At 36.1% G+C, this 15,452-nt stretch overlaps 1 non-coding gene across 1 annotated transcript; it reads right to left on the bottom strand.

The window, feature by feature from the left end:
- Positions 1 to 6,911: 6,911 nt before the first annotated feature.
- On the bottom strand, positions 6,912 to 7,020 carry LOC141567758 (U6 spliceosomal RNA). Its single transcript, XR_012490588.1, has one exon. It is a non-coding gene; the product is annotated as a U6 spliceosomal RNA (small nuclear RNA).
- Between the last annotated feature and the right edge of the window lie 8,432 nt (positions 7,021 to 15,452).

Raw genomic sequence — 15,452 nt, 5'->3', positions numbered from 1 at the left:
TTTTTCTATCGACCACCAAGTGTAACACATGATAGGAACTCAACGAATATATTTTGAGTGAATGCTAAATAAATTGGTAATTAAAATAACACACAGAAAAATAATAACCTACGGACTACATGGGCAGAAAGTTTCTCAGTTGCTTTTTGAACTAGTATTAAAATTTTGCTTCCATTGGTACCACGAGCCATTAAACCTAGACAGAAATCTAAGTGGCTGTGGCTCATTTCTGAAAGGTAATTGTCTTAGTCCGTTTGGATGGCTGTAACAAAATACCACAGACTAGGTAGCTTATAAACAGTGGAAATTTATTTTTCACAGTTTTAGAGGCTGGAAGTCTGAGGTCAAGGGGCCAGCGAGATTGCATCCTGGTGATGGTCCTCGTCTTGGTTCATGGCCTGTGCCTTCTTGCTGTGTCCTCATAGGGTGGAAGGAGGTGGCACTTTAAGGCACTGAAACCATTCCTGAGGACACCACTCTCATGAGCTACTCACTTCTCCAAGGCCCCACCTTCTACCATCATCTTTGGGGGTTAGGATTTCAATATACAAATTGGGGGGGGGGACACAAACTTTCAGACAATAGCAGGACTACATTTAAAAATATACAAGCAATGGCAAAATTCTATAAAAACAAAACATGTGCTTGCATGACATAAAAAATTTCAAAAGTTATTTATGTTGGAAGGTCTTAAACAAAATGAAGAAAACAAGAACAGATTGGGAAATGTTAGCAACAAATACGATAATGAGGTAATCGCTTTCATAGAGAAAGCATTCACTCATTGGAGTGAGGAGACACAGTTTTCCTCCTGAAACTGTCGCTGTGGCCATCGACAGGGAATGTCCACTGACTGGACACCCCTTTGGGGCTTGAAAGGATATCGGCTTTCCCAGAAACACATGGATTCAGAAATAAAACCAGAGGATCTTAGGAAGTAGAAATGAGGTCTGAGAATGAAATCAATAATTTGCCTCCACAGTGGGATTGTGATGGATTTTTATGATCTTTCCTGTCCTTTTCTAGGTTTCCAGATTTTCTATAATAACCATGAATTATTACTTTTATGATCGGAGAATGATTTCTGTGGGCCTGTATTATTTTTAAGAAATAAAGTAAGTTCTACTGCATGTGAACTGGCGAGGACAGCCGTGGCAGGAAGGGGAGAGTTATTCTCTTGGCTGTGATAGAGACCCAAACAACTGACCTCACAGGTGCTCATCTGAGGGCTATGAAATTAAGTGGTGGGGCTCAGGATTTCCAGTACCTGTTCTGAAGTGTCACCATTATTTCCTTTGAGGAAAAGGATATTTCTTAGCAAGAGATATTTTAGGTCAGAAAATGCAGATGAATGAGTCATACGCTAAAACAGATGGATCTATGTTACTTTTGTTTGAAAGAAATGACTTCTACTAAGTAATAGAAAAAGAGGTGTGGAAAATCCTCACATCATTTGGAAACGATTTGCTCTTGCAAAGAACATATTAAATCTTCTGTATCATTAGTCTGGTGTGTGTGTGTGTGTGTGTGTGTGTGTGTGTGTGTGTGTGTGTGTCTGGGGCCTCAATTTCTTTGTTCGTACAAACGACAGTTATGTTAGATGATTTTTCAGGTAGGTCCTCTTCAGCTCTCAAATTTCTAAAATCCTAAGTCATGCACGAATGTATCAGTTCTCTTTTTTTCACTTAGCGTCTCCTGTGAAGAAAAGTGGGTAGACACAGGAGAAGAAACAATTTTGATAATATTTTCTAGAGTAGTACAATCTATTTGAAAGTTGTCTTTCCTTGACTTTGTCACTGAGTCAATAGTAAAAATAATTTAGAGGGTTTCTCGCTTTCAGGTTTCAAGTCTTTAAGCCCATAAGCCTCTGAGTAAAATAAGCAAGTTTTAGAGGAAAGGCACAGGTTACCTTCCAAGACAGAGTTAAGGCAACTCTTCAAATATTGCTCTCTCTGGCCTGTACCTTGTTTCTGTCTAATCAGACGGTGCTGTCGCCTTCGTCATTAGATTGCCTATTACTGCAACCCTCTACCTCAGGGTAGCTGGTGGCTCTGGGATAGGATTTTATGGCATTTTTGCCCAAATCTTAGTATTTGGGTAGGAGTAATATAGTTTTGTGGGTATTTTTTTTTGGTAATTTTCAATTTTAATATAGACATGGATATACTTTTTCAAGTATTGTGTGACAGCATAATTAATTATTTTTTTTTCAAAAACACCCTAAAACACTGGGAATCATAATTAGGCACCACTATCTTAAAGCATCTTTATAGTTTTTTCAGGTTAAAGAGATGTCGTAACAAGCTTAAGAAAATGGCGCTAACCCTAGAATATTCTTGAAAAATAAATTTGATTCCCTTTAACCTTGGTGTTTGAAAAAGACATGTCTTTGATAAAGGATGATCAGCTTTTAAATTTTCTTTATGTAAGGCAGCATGACTCAAAAAAATTTTTTTTACGCATACCTTGACAATATTTCCCGTAGACTCATCTTATGATTAATGTTTTCAAAAGATTGTTTTTTCAATTGAGTTTAATAATAAACTTTATATTTCCATGAATAAAAAACTACTTACTTGCAATATATGTAAGGTCAGCATAAAAATACATGTATAACCACACCATGTTACACATGTATAACCAAATACATACACGTGGAACCAAAGAATACTAATGACTTTAAAAAATTAAAAAAAATAAGTAAAACAAATTATGAAAAGAAGTGAAAACATGTATTTAATGTCTGAGCTGCAAATTAGTTCTTCAATGAAAGCACTACAAAAAAATAAGGTTTGTTAGTCGCTAATAATTATACAGTAGTACATTGCTGCTTTGAGAGGAAAATGGGGTTGAAAGTTCATTTTGCACAGCTATTTTTTAATTTTTAATATCAATCAGCATATCTCTAATATTTTAGCATATATTTGATATTTTAATATCAATCAGCACAAAAGAAAATATTTAACCATTCCTCCAATACTAAAACTTAATTTTTAATCATACTGATATAAGTGGTTTTTATTCAACAAACTTTTATTTGAAGGAGACACCTAAAAGGTTGTTCTGGATCTGTTCTTCAGAACATGTGGTTATTTCCTAACTCCCAATTTTGTCAGCATCAATTCAGCATGTTTTGGATATTTGCAGAAATTTTTTTCTGACAAGTTAATAACTAGGAAATTCACACAATTATGTTTGATGATTTGAAGACTGAATGAATGGAGAGGGTTTACAACTAGGGTTCTGTCACTTTTTTTTTTTTTTTTTTTTTTAGAGCCAGCAACCTCATAGCTAATGCTTTTATTCCTACGATGTGATTGCATCCCAGAGGGGTGACACGGTACCTATAGGATCACAGAGCTATGGGTCTCAGCCAAGAGCAGAATACAATTCTAATAGACTCGCGAGCCTTTCTTGAGCTCAACTCGGCTGCCTCTGCAGATGCTGAAATGGACTCAAGAACTTCAGCTTCTGAAAGCCCTTGGTCTTGGGGTCCAGCATTTCTGGCAGGAGCTGATCTTGCTTAGAATGGGGTTCTCCCTCCTCCCTCCGGTCATGTAATCGCAGCTGGTCCAGCCTTGTTCTGAAAACTCGAAGGCAGGACTGTGAGCAGGAAACTGGCACACGTTCATTTGTGTGTGTGTGTGTGTGTGTGTACATGTACCTGTACGCGTGAGCACTGAGTGAGACAGAATTAAGTCAGACAGAAATTTCAGCAACCCCTGGACTTTTCTTCCTATGCCACTGCCCCCTCCCTCTCTTTCTATCCATTGTTCTTCCTGCTGCCTTTGCAACTATCTTGGTCCTATGTTTCCAGCTGGGGCTCCCTCCTTCCCCAAATCCTTTCGTATATCACCTGTTGTAAAGTCACCTGGCTTACTACCAGTGGCATTTAAACCATACTTCAGCAAATAGCCATCATTTTAAAAAAAATCCAAGGTCTAATACAAACTTCTGAAAAGTTTTTAAAGACTGGTTTGTAAATTTGTGGCTTGACAATATTTATTGCTTCTTCATTCTTTTCCTTATATGATTTTGAGCACTTTCTTTTTAAAGACATTATTAGTTTCATTGCATAAAGGAACTGTGGAAAGGATGACAGTACATATATTTCAGGACTCGTGAACAGCCGTGGATGTAAAATAAATGAGTAGGTGAAGGAAAAGAGAAGAGATTGAGATTCACGGTCAGCATGGGGATTGGGCCGCTCCAAGTTGTATCTATCTCCGCTGACCCAGTTCTTCGCTAATAGGAACAATAAGGAGAGTGTTCTGTTTATGAGCCTGAAGGGCCAGGGTCAGATCCGTTAAGAAGTTTTTTTAAACATCACTTTTCAACTTATGGATTCTCTCTCGTATGTCACGAGTCCTTACTCATCCCCATTAGCATCCACACATGTTCTGGAAACATCCATCTTAAAATGAATAAAATCAAAGCAAATCAAAGAAAAAAAATGAAACCTCGAATGTCCCTTGACTCTGCAGGTCAAATATGAGTCCCCTCTTCTATAGAAAACAAATCTCTTAAAAGTGTGATCTGTGTTCACTGCCTTCAACTCCTCTGATCTCTTTCCCTCTTTAGTCTTTTCCAGTTGGACTTCCATCACAAGTCCTTGAATCAAATGTTCTTGCAAAAGTCATCACATTTCTCCCTGTTGCCCGAGTCTGTGGGCACGTTGTTTTCATATCTAACTTCTCAGTCATAGTCAATGCAGCCTACCATTCCTTTCTCTCTAAACACCCTTTTATTGGTTTTTGTGACACCACAGTCCCTCTGTGGTTAATGGGCTATTCCTTCTCGGTCTTTGTAACTCTTCTAACAGAACTTTAAAATTTGGAGTGCTTCAGAGGTCAGTTCTAGTCCCTCTTTTCTTTAACCACTGGGCCTCTAAGTTGGTATCTTGTCTCATGGCTTTAAATACCTTCTATTGTTGATATTTCGAATCTGTTTATTCCCCATTTATATTCATCAGCCAATATGGAGCTTTAATAGATATTCTAGTCTTAACATGTAGTAAATGGAACCACCCCCATCACAAACTTGTCTCTTTTCAAGACTTCTATAGCCTCAGTAAAAATGGGTCTTTTCTGTATCTGATCTCGTTCATCAGCAAGACTTGAAGTCTTTATACCTTTAAAATATTTCTTGAATCCATCTCCCCGTTTCCATATTCACTACCTCCATCCAGGTCCAACTACCCTCATCTCTCACCCGGAAAACTGAAATTAGCCCTCAAATTTTGCCTTCCTGATTCTACCCTTGGTCCTTTCCAATCTGTTCTTCGCACATCAGCCAGAGTGGTCTTACACAAGAGTTAAAGAAAACATGTTGTTCCCTAGTTTCATATCTATTCATTGGCTTCCCATTTCTCTTAGGGAAAAAAATAAAGTTTAAATAATTGCAATGTCTTTGAGCCCTTAAATAGTCTGTCGACTTCTCCAATTTCATGTCACAGAAATTTTGCTCCCCAATCATCTCCGGACACTCTGTTCTCCTTTTAGATCCTTCAGCACACAAAGCCCTTTCATACCTCAGAAACTATTGACACATATATTATCTCCTGAGAGATTCATTTATTGAAGATTCATTTAGGTATTAGGTTGGTGCAAAAGTAATGGCAGTTTTTGCCATTTTTTTCCATTGCAAAAACCACCATTACTTTTGCACCAACCTAATATTGTAGGACTCTACATTTCGTCGAGAAAATTTCTGTAGCTCCAAACATCTATGTCATATCTGCAATATATGTACTCATACAATCAAGCATTTTGTGTGAAAAGAAAGTAACATTTCATTCTGTTATATAACGGATATTTGTGGAGTGTCTGTTCCGGGCCTACCTCTGTTCTAGATGGTCACGACAGGTCGACTGCATCAGGAGACTCTGATTATTTACATCTTCTGTAGCCACAGCCTTTGCTAGTCCCCGGGCTTGGCCAGTGTGATGTGATTGAGCCAATCAAACACCTGTGAAGTTAATGTTAGTGGAGGCTTTTAAAAATGCTTGTACCCTTCCGTTCCCTTTTACAGAACTTTGTTACTACCATGAGAACACACTTAGGTTAACCTGCTGGAGGGATCTGAGAGACAGAGAGGGGAGACAAGTCATTTTAGCTCAGGCCATCTCAGGCCAGCCATCCTTCAGCTCATCAGCCACCTAGCCAGAGACCCATGAACAAACCTGGCAAGGATCAGCCAAACCTAGCACGGATTCATGCAACTACCTGTAGGCCCGTAGACATGTCAGAGGTAATAAATGGCTTATTTCAAGCTACTAAATTTTAGGGTGATTTGTTAGTCAACAAAGCTCACTGATGTAATGAAGGACATAGAACACTAAAAAAACAAACAAACACAGAAACCCTGTCTTCATGGTAATTATTTTCAAGTAATAAATACACATTATGTCAGATGGTGATATACACTATAGAAAAAATTTAAGGAGTATAAGATGAATAGGGAGATTTGCTTCAACACAGCGAAATTATGTGTAGACAACAAACATCTCCTATTTAAATAACAAAGGAAATGAATTAAGTTTTCACAATTGCCTTTTTTTAAAAAATAAACTTTTTACTTTAATGTAGTTTTATTATTATCACTTTAGTATAGTTTTAGATTTACAGAAAAAATTGTGAAGATAATAACAGAGTTGCCATATACCCCACACCCAGTTTTGCCTATATTATCATCTTAACATTAGTTCATTACCTATGTTACAATTGAGGAACCACTGCAGATGAATGATTAAGCCCATACTTTATTCAGATTTCCTTAGTTTTTACTGAATGTCCTTTATCTGTTCTAGAATATTCCATTTAGTAGTCATGTCTCCTTAGGATCCTCTTTGCTCTGACAGTTTCTCAGATTTACCTTTAAAAAAAAACCAAAAAAACATTCATTTTAATTTTTAAAATATAGAACACTTCACGAATTTGCGTGTTTCATCCTTGTGGTGGGGCCATGCTAATCTTCTCTGTATCATTCCAATTTCTGTATACGTGCTGCCGAAGCAAGCACACATTTTCCTTGTTTTTGATGACCTTGCCAGTTTTTAGGAGTTCTGGTTAGCTATTTTGTACAGTTTCATTCAATTTAGATTTTTCTTATGTTTTCCTCATGATTATGTTGGGATCATGGGTTTTTGGGAAGAAGACCACAGAAGTCAGATGTCATTTTAATCACATCATTTTGAGGGTCCCAACGACCAGCAGGACTTATTCCTGTTGGTCTTCATCTGGATCATCTCACTGACGTAGTGTTTGTGAGGTTTCTCCACTGTTAAGTTCCTCTTTCCCCCTTTTTCATACTATAATTTTGCGAAGTAAGTTACTATGAATACCCAGAATGAAATAGTGGATTCCTTCATTCAAGGGGAGTAAAGTTCTGCTTCACTGGAAGTAGAATATCTACATAAATTATCTGGAATTCTTCTGAATGAGAAATTTGCCCTTTTCCCCCCCATTTATTTATTCAAATATTTTTATATCAGTCCAGACTCTCAATGTTGATTTTATATTGTGGTCATAACCCAGTATAGCTTTGACAATTGGGAGTTCTTTTCTTTCAGTTGGTTCCTGTCTCTTTGACCTACCTCCCTGATGGTGTGTGTGTGTGTCTCCTTGGACATTTCCTTTCTTTCTGACTCTACAAGGTGCTAAGGAGCATCTTGTGTATTTTCTGCCACTGTTGTAGAATCAGATATTTTTTTTTCAAGGAGTGGAATCTTGGTTCCTTGTGTTGCAGAATGAATGGTATTAGAAACTAAGATTTAAGGGCCAGGTGTGCTCATTGCTGCCAGTGTGTTGTTGCTTCTATGTCCTCTCAACTGACAGAGCACAGATATGTATGTGTGTTCACAATTGCCTTTGCAGGAACTAAAATATTGTCTATATATTGTTAATATATAGTTAAATGAAAAATTGTTTCCTTGTTGCATTTCTGGAAGGATATAATCTCTGTGGGTTTGTTATTCTGAATCCCAGTGACTGGAAAGATATTTTGTAACTTCAAGAAACAATCTTTAAATTGCATGTTCAGAAACAAGCATCTCTTCCCCATGTATCATCTTTATTAGTCCTTGGTTATTGAATTATTGCCTGGTAATAGTATTTAATAGTACTTAAAGTACAGTTGGGGGTACTAACACTGGAATAACTTTCACCAATTTCCTGATTAGAAAATCACATGCTAGGCTTGTCGGCACTGGGTGTAAAATATGAGTAAAAGAATAATGAAAAATTTGAAAATTCCCCTAAACATTTCATGTATTAGTTTAGTGTGTGTATTATAGCACGGAGGTCCTGTTTTTCTCATTTCCATTGCTTAACTATATCCATGTTAAGTTACCTTTTGGGGGAAGTGAGGTGTTCCTATGTTTATAGGCAACCCATATGGCAGAGGACATGGAAAACATGAAATTGAGAAAATATAGGTTGATTCCTCAGCACGTAAGCCATTGCTTTTGGCAACATCTCAACTCTGGTACAGAGAAAAGAAAGGCATGACCTTCAAAAGAAATCAGTGAAATACTGAGAGAGATGTCCAACAAAGCACTTCTTAAAATGAATTTCAGATTGATGATGGAATTGAAAAAGAGAGAAGTTAATTCTGAAAAAATCCTTCAACTGTTCTTTAAGGGATCAAGGGAATGAAATATACCCATCTGCTGGTAAACATGCATAGAAGGCATTTCCATCTATCATCTCATGTTCTGAGAGGCAGCGATGCTATTCTGATTTCAGAATCTCGAATTTCCTTAATGAGTTCTCTGCTAGACTATCACGAGCCGTTCTAGTAAATCAGTTTCAGGAGACTTAAGCAGGATTTGTATTGAAATGATTCTATAATCTATCATTTCAGTAGAAGCAAAGGTGAGACTGGCTAAAGGAAAATGTGGTGTGGCATCCCCAAACCTGAATTTATTCTATTTGTCAGCTTTCTCCTCACACAAGTGTTTCCTAATGGAGGCTGAAGCCATCCTTCTTAGCATGACTTATTCATGCTCAAAAATGATTGATTTAGACAACCAATGAAATGCCAAACTCCTCACTCGTAGTGCTTGGCATACTTGCACTACAGATACTGATGGTTTGAAGCAGCAAGATTGACCACAGGGAGGGTCAGCCAAATGCCAAGATGGATCTGTGACCGCCATGTTGACTTTTAAAGGAAGTTATAACCATATAAGTGACTGGGTAAATATGGTAATGTAGGAGTCCGTTTATCCCTCATTGTGACTTCATAGGAGATTTGTTAAGTTTTCAAGACACAAGAGCATGTGTTTTTCTGAGCAAGAAGTTGGCAAAAGTTATGCTGGTGGTATTAGTAAACTAAAGTCTACCTTAAAAATCACCAGCAGATATAAGGAATTCATAAATAATCAGGAACAAATGAGGATGTTAGAAGAAAACAAAGCTGATTTTTCTAAATCTGAACTTCTAAGGCATTATTTCTAGGGATCAAACATGTTTTCCATTTTTAGCCAAAGTGAGAACAACCTTATCCATACCAAATCCTAAGGTGTGAATGAGATGGTGTTCTCTTTATAAGAAAAATTAACTTTTTTTTTTTTTTTTTGCAAGAATTTTAACTATAGGAATCTAAAATTTCCTTTTCAGGAGTTAAATATTGTTAATAGATTTATAAGCAACATTCAACTCCTAAAAAGTAAACTTTAAAAAGTTTTTGCTTTGCTTCCTTTGAGACTTCTATATGGAAATTTATATATTACCCAAACACATTTTTAAATTTTCCTTCCTTCCTTTCTTCCTTCCTTCCTTCCTTCCTCCCTTCCTTCCTATCTTCCTTCCTACCTGTCTGCTTTCCTGCCTTCCTGTTTCCTTCCCTTCTCTTTCTTTCACATTTGTTTCAATATTTATTGGGTACCCATAAATAGTTACTAGGCTGTAGAAGGGCTGAGAGTCATATGCAGTAAGTAATTACATATATTCAGCATGTATTCTCATTGGTTTATTCATGTGTCTCATCAGTGGCCAAATATTCTAACGCCACTGATACTGGACATATTAATCAGTGATACACTCAACATACATGATTTCTGTGCTTGCAGAGTTTGTGCCTTGTGATTTTCCCAAGGACATTAAATTTAAATAAGGGTGTTATTTTAAGGATAGTAAATAGTTCCTAAATAATAATTGAAGAGCCAGTTGAGAAGCTAAGCAACCTGTTTCTCGTCCTGTCTGTTTTGAATCTACTGGGATACATTTTTTTGTCTTCCAAAGTGTGTGCTAAATACTTATTCTCAGCATCAAAAATTCTGCTAGACATTATAGAACCCAAAAAAATATCAGATGTGGTCTCTGTATTAGAGGCTATAGAAGTATTTGAAAAAAAAAAAAACGAGACATAAAAGGGTAAATAAAAATATGATTACCTGTTAGTAAGAATGTTTCTTACCTAGAAGGATATAGAATTGGGAAGTTTAATCATAATTTAAGTAAATATAATTGTAGTATTTATAATTCTAAGTCCCAATTTGTTTATCTGAAAGATAGAGTTAATACTTTTATCAACTTCCATGTAGGTTTTGAATATTAAATAAAATAATCCATGCAAAATATTTATCACAGTACCTATCCAATTACAAGTACTTAATGAAAGTTATGTAGTAGTTGTCTACTATTGCCAACACTACTGTTATTACCCAGCAAATGTAACTGAAGAATAGCTTCTCGTAGGAGAGTATATAATACATCGCTGAGCAAGGAAAGAATAACACGGATGTCCACTTCCTACTTTTATGTGCTGGTTGATTGTTTCCTGTCCTAAGTCAATCAGGCAATTCTGGTTTCTATAAGATATTGAATTATACCAGGCATCATGTAATTTTTACAATCTTGACTGATGGTCTAATGAGGTTAACAGGAAAAACCGTGTTCCATAGTACACAAAATTTCACTAAAAAAATCCACGTAAATGTAGAGGGTGCCAAAAAAATGTAGACACATTTTAAGAAAGGAAAACTATATTAAAATTGTAATACTCAATATATACCAATAACAAAAGATGAATACAAGTCACGTTTGTCCTCTGTAATGACAAGAGGTGCTCAAAGTGGTTACCATCAGCGTCCAGACACTTCTGATTATGGCGAACTACTGCTTGAGCAACGTTGACCAAAGTGTCCACTTGTATACAATTTTGGCACCTCCAGTATTGTTTCCCAAACTCCATACTGTTTACCCTATCAATAATGGTTCTTGCTCTTCCTGCTCTACACGGTATTCACATTGTGGGTTTCCCTCTCCACTCCTATGTAGAATTTTTTTGCTCTGTACCCAAGCTTGAATATCACACTCATCTATATTTTCTGTCTAACCAATGACATTACAACCAGCAGAATGTCTTTGTTTTGGAAGGGACTTCTTTCGCTCTTGACCGTAATTCATCAAAGTCTTAAATGCATATAGAACTGATGATATTTTATCCATAATAATTTCTAAGCCAAGAAGATATACAGTTTTCTCCATATCGTTTTACCAAAGGGGAAATTTGAGAAGGAGTTAATCAGTGGTGGTGAATACCATGTAGGAATTTTTGAACTGAGAAAATGCCATTGAATTTGGTGATTAGATACTTGATCTTTGATGGAATAATTTCAGCATTATCTTGGAGACTGAAAAATCAGATTGTAATATTCCTTAGTAAAAAAAAAAAAAGTGTCTTTATAGCTTCCAAATTTACGTAGTTATATTGTAATTTTAGAGCCAAAAAAAAAAAAAGGAAAATGGTTAAGAAATGAACAGATGGTAATTAAATGGAGACTGGAGCCAAAATTGGTCTTTGAAAAAGTTTGTTAGTGAAAAAAGTGGGGGACCAAAGACTGCACCATATCAAGGAATAGAGGTGTTTTTTTGTTTTTTTTCTGTTTTTCTTTTTTTTTCTTTTTTTTAAGAAAAATGAGTAGAAATGATGAGAGTGAAGATGAGAGAGAAGTGATGAAATGGAAAGCGGAAGTGAAAAAAACTTGAGAAAATATTTCTAAAAGGGAGCTTTTCTTTTTCAGCTCAATACATGTCTTAAGTCGAAAGTGACGTGCTCCATTCTGTTGCTTTTAACCTCCTGGAGCCTTCTATTTAAAGTGGATTGGTTTTAGGCAACACATAGTTGGCTGGATTCTTTTTGTTGTTGTTTGCTGGTTTTCATCTAATCTGACCATCTGCCTTTTAATTGGGGGTGGGGCTATTAATATTTATGATGATTATTGATGAAATTAGGCTTAAGTCAGTCACCTTCCTAATTGTTTTCTGTTTGTCACATCTGTCCTTTGTTTCCTGTTTCCTCCTTTTTTGTCTTTTTTGGTTTAATTTTTCTGGATTCATTCTGTATTTATAACAATTATATTTTATCTTCATAGTTTTACTTCTATATCAGTTGTAAATCCAGAAATTATTACTATTTTGCCTTTGACAGTTTTATTTTAAAGATACTTAAATAAGATAACAATCTTATATTTTTTATCCATATTACTATTAACTTTTATGTTCTATATTCCTTTGCTCTATCTGCTATCATTTACCTTCAAGCAGATGAATCTCTTTAACATCTGTTGCTTTCTGGATCTACTGGTAATGAATGCTTTCAGCCTTTGGTAGGCTTAAAAAGACTCTATTTTACCTCCATCCTCTTTTGCCAACTCTGCCAAAGATGAAATTAGTTATATGTCCTATTTTTCTAGGAGGGGTTGTCACTTTTCTAGTTTTAGTTTATGTGTTTGCTTTGTGACATTAGCTATGCTGGTGGGCTTAAAATATTCATGGTTTTATAAGATATCCATCTTGTTCTGTTCTGAGTGAAAAAGATTTTCTTTGGCGAATGTCCTCTTCTCAAATGGAAGCAGAACTCCCTCCCTCACTCACTCTGTTAACCCTCCTATCCTTAAGCCATCATCATGTCAATCTAGTACATAGGCAGCTGTTTTCTCAAGGTAAACAAAACTAGTCCTCAAATAGAAGAATTAGTCAGCACACTTTGTTCATTATACATTTATTTGGTTATTTGAGGTGACCATCTGTGTTAGTTAATTGGCTTTATCTGCAGGAAAAGTAAACATTTTTTATCTTTATAATGTGAGATTTTTTTGGGGGGAGTGGGGGGCTATTTGAAGAGATGCAACCTACCTACAACTAAAGTTAAGCTCTTATGGGCCCACGGGACCAGGGAGATAGGGGCACTACCCATCTTCCTAGATGATTACAGATGGTTGCCAGGTACTTGAGAAAGGCAGTCTTAGGATGTAAAGCTGGTGAGAGGCTTATTTAGCGTTTAAGAAAGATTTATCTGCATTTCAAAGAGATGCAGAAAGAACTTAAAAGTTTGCTAAATAAGTACTTTCAGGGAGAAGGAGAGGAGTCTCCCCCTTTTCTTTTGAAGGAGAATTAAGCCTCTTTATTTTTTATTTATCCTTACACTTCCTAGAAGTTGAAATTTTGTTTTACAACAAATGTACTCAGCCAGTTTCTAGTGAGTACCCCCCAAAAGTCATAATCTTATAGTGGAACGTTTGTTTTAAAATAGAACAGAAAGCCATATGTGACATATATGATTAAAAATGCTGATTTAAAGGTTATCTAACTGTTAGCCTAAATTGCTTCACAGTGGGGTTTTATCATTTAAGTGAAAGGATTATGTTTAAAGTAAAATAAAATAAAAGCTGTTACTATACTTCTGAAGACATTTTAAGTTAGCATCTATCAATATTCTCTATTCTCTATACTCTATAAGATCAAGAGTAGTCCAATTTTTGGTAATGAATACTCCCACTAAAAACATTAAAAGTTGCTGGAAAAATGTGTTTTTTCAAAAATCCTCTTATAAACCAATGAGGAGTCAGAAAGACAGTGGGGAACTCCAGGGCCCAGTATTTAAATAAAAACCTATTAGCAGAGATAGAAACATTAAATCTATTTATTTATTTATTTATTTTGCCTTGGGGCATTTGCTAGTAAAGTTCTCTTGGGCTTTGATTTGATAGCATTCGACAGTAAGAGCCAGAAGTTCAGGGCCAGGACCGGACCCGGGTCTGGACTCCCCTAAGATTGCTATTCCCAACAAATTTGGGACCTCAGAGATCCATGTCCTTTGGATAATGGCATGCCAGACTTAATCCCACTCTATTCCCACCCCATCCTGACTCCCTAGGGAATTCAGAAAAGTCTGACATGGCTCTGGGCGGGGCAGGAGAACAAACTGAAAGGAGAAAATGAGGATTTATGGCCAAAGACCTGCCTTACATGGATTTTTCTACCTGGGCACAATTAGCCTGGATGACTAAGGAATCTCAAGACATGAGCTTTATTAGTGGGAATCCCTGATGTTTGGTAACTCTATACACCTGACAGAAGCACAAGTCAAGTGGTTTTGAAACAGGACCCAGGGAATGCTCATAAATAATATTTAAAATCCAGTGACTCTTAAGTTTTAAAGTACTAATTAATCACCCTTAGAAACAAGGCATTATGAATATGAACTAAATGAGCAACCTTCAGACATAAATTTTAACACAGCTATGCTTACTCTGTTTAAATATATAATGTCAAACATCAAATCAGCTGCAGGTAAGATTTTATAAATGTGACATAGTAGGTTTGAAAAATAAGCAAGTAGAATTTCTTTAAATGGATATCAAGATAACCCAAAGTAAAAACATAATGGTCATATTGGGTAAGAAAATGAACACAGTAGAAGAGAGAATTAGAAACTAGAAGACAGATAAAAGTAAAAAAAAAAATTCCAGATACAGCATGCAGAGACAAAAAAAGATGGAAAATTTTAAAAAAAGGTCAGAGGCAGAAAACAAGTGCTACTCAAAATCTGGTTCCCAGACCAGCAAATCAGCACCACCTGAGTTCTTGCTTAAATATAGATATAAATTCCTGCTTCTTTAAACATGCTTCTAGAATTGTGGTCTCAAGCCAGCAGTATTAACATTGCCCAGAAACTTAGTAGAAATGCAAATTTTCTGGCCTCCACCTCAGACCAACTGAATCAGAAACTGTGGGGCAATTTCCACAAATACATACTCCACCTCTGAGATCATCACAGGGAAATAAACATCAGGTTGGTGCAAAAGAAATTGCGGTTTTTGCAATTTTTAACCTTTTAAACTGCAGTTACTTTTGCACCAAATTAATGACTGTTTTTTCAATCTACTGAATACAAATAAAAGGAAAATAGACTGTAAAGAGATCTACTGGGTGAAAATTCATACAGAAAAGCTGGTGTAGCTATATTAATATAGGACAAAAATAAATGTTAAGTCAAGCGTCTAGAAACAAAAGTTCCATTCACTGGGAACTTGTAAGAGTGCTAAGTATGCGTACTTTAAGGCTATAACCTCAAGTTTCCAAGAATTAAGGTATGGGGGTTTTGATAGGAGACAGAAAATGTATTTCTGTAGAGTTACGAAACATCGATCATTCATCTGCTTA

This window comes from Rhinolophus sinicus, linkage group LG11 (genome assembly GCF_036562045.2).
Source record: "Rhinolophus sinicus isolate RSC01 linkage group LG11, ASM3656204v1, whole genome shotgun sequence".
Lineage (NCBI taxonomy): Eukaryota > Metazoa > Chordata > Mammalia > Chiroptera > Rhinolophidae > Rhinolophus > Rhinolophus sinicus.
Note: the sequence above shows the minus strand (reverse complement) of the source record. Positions and strands in the feature narration are given on the sequence as shown.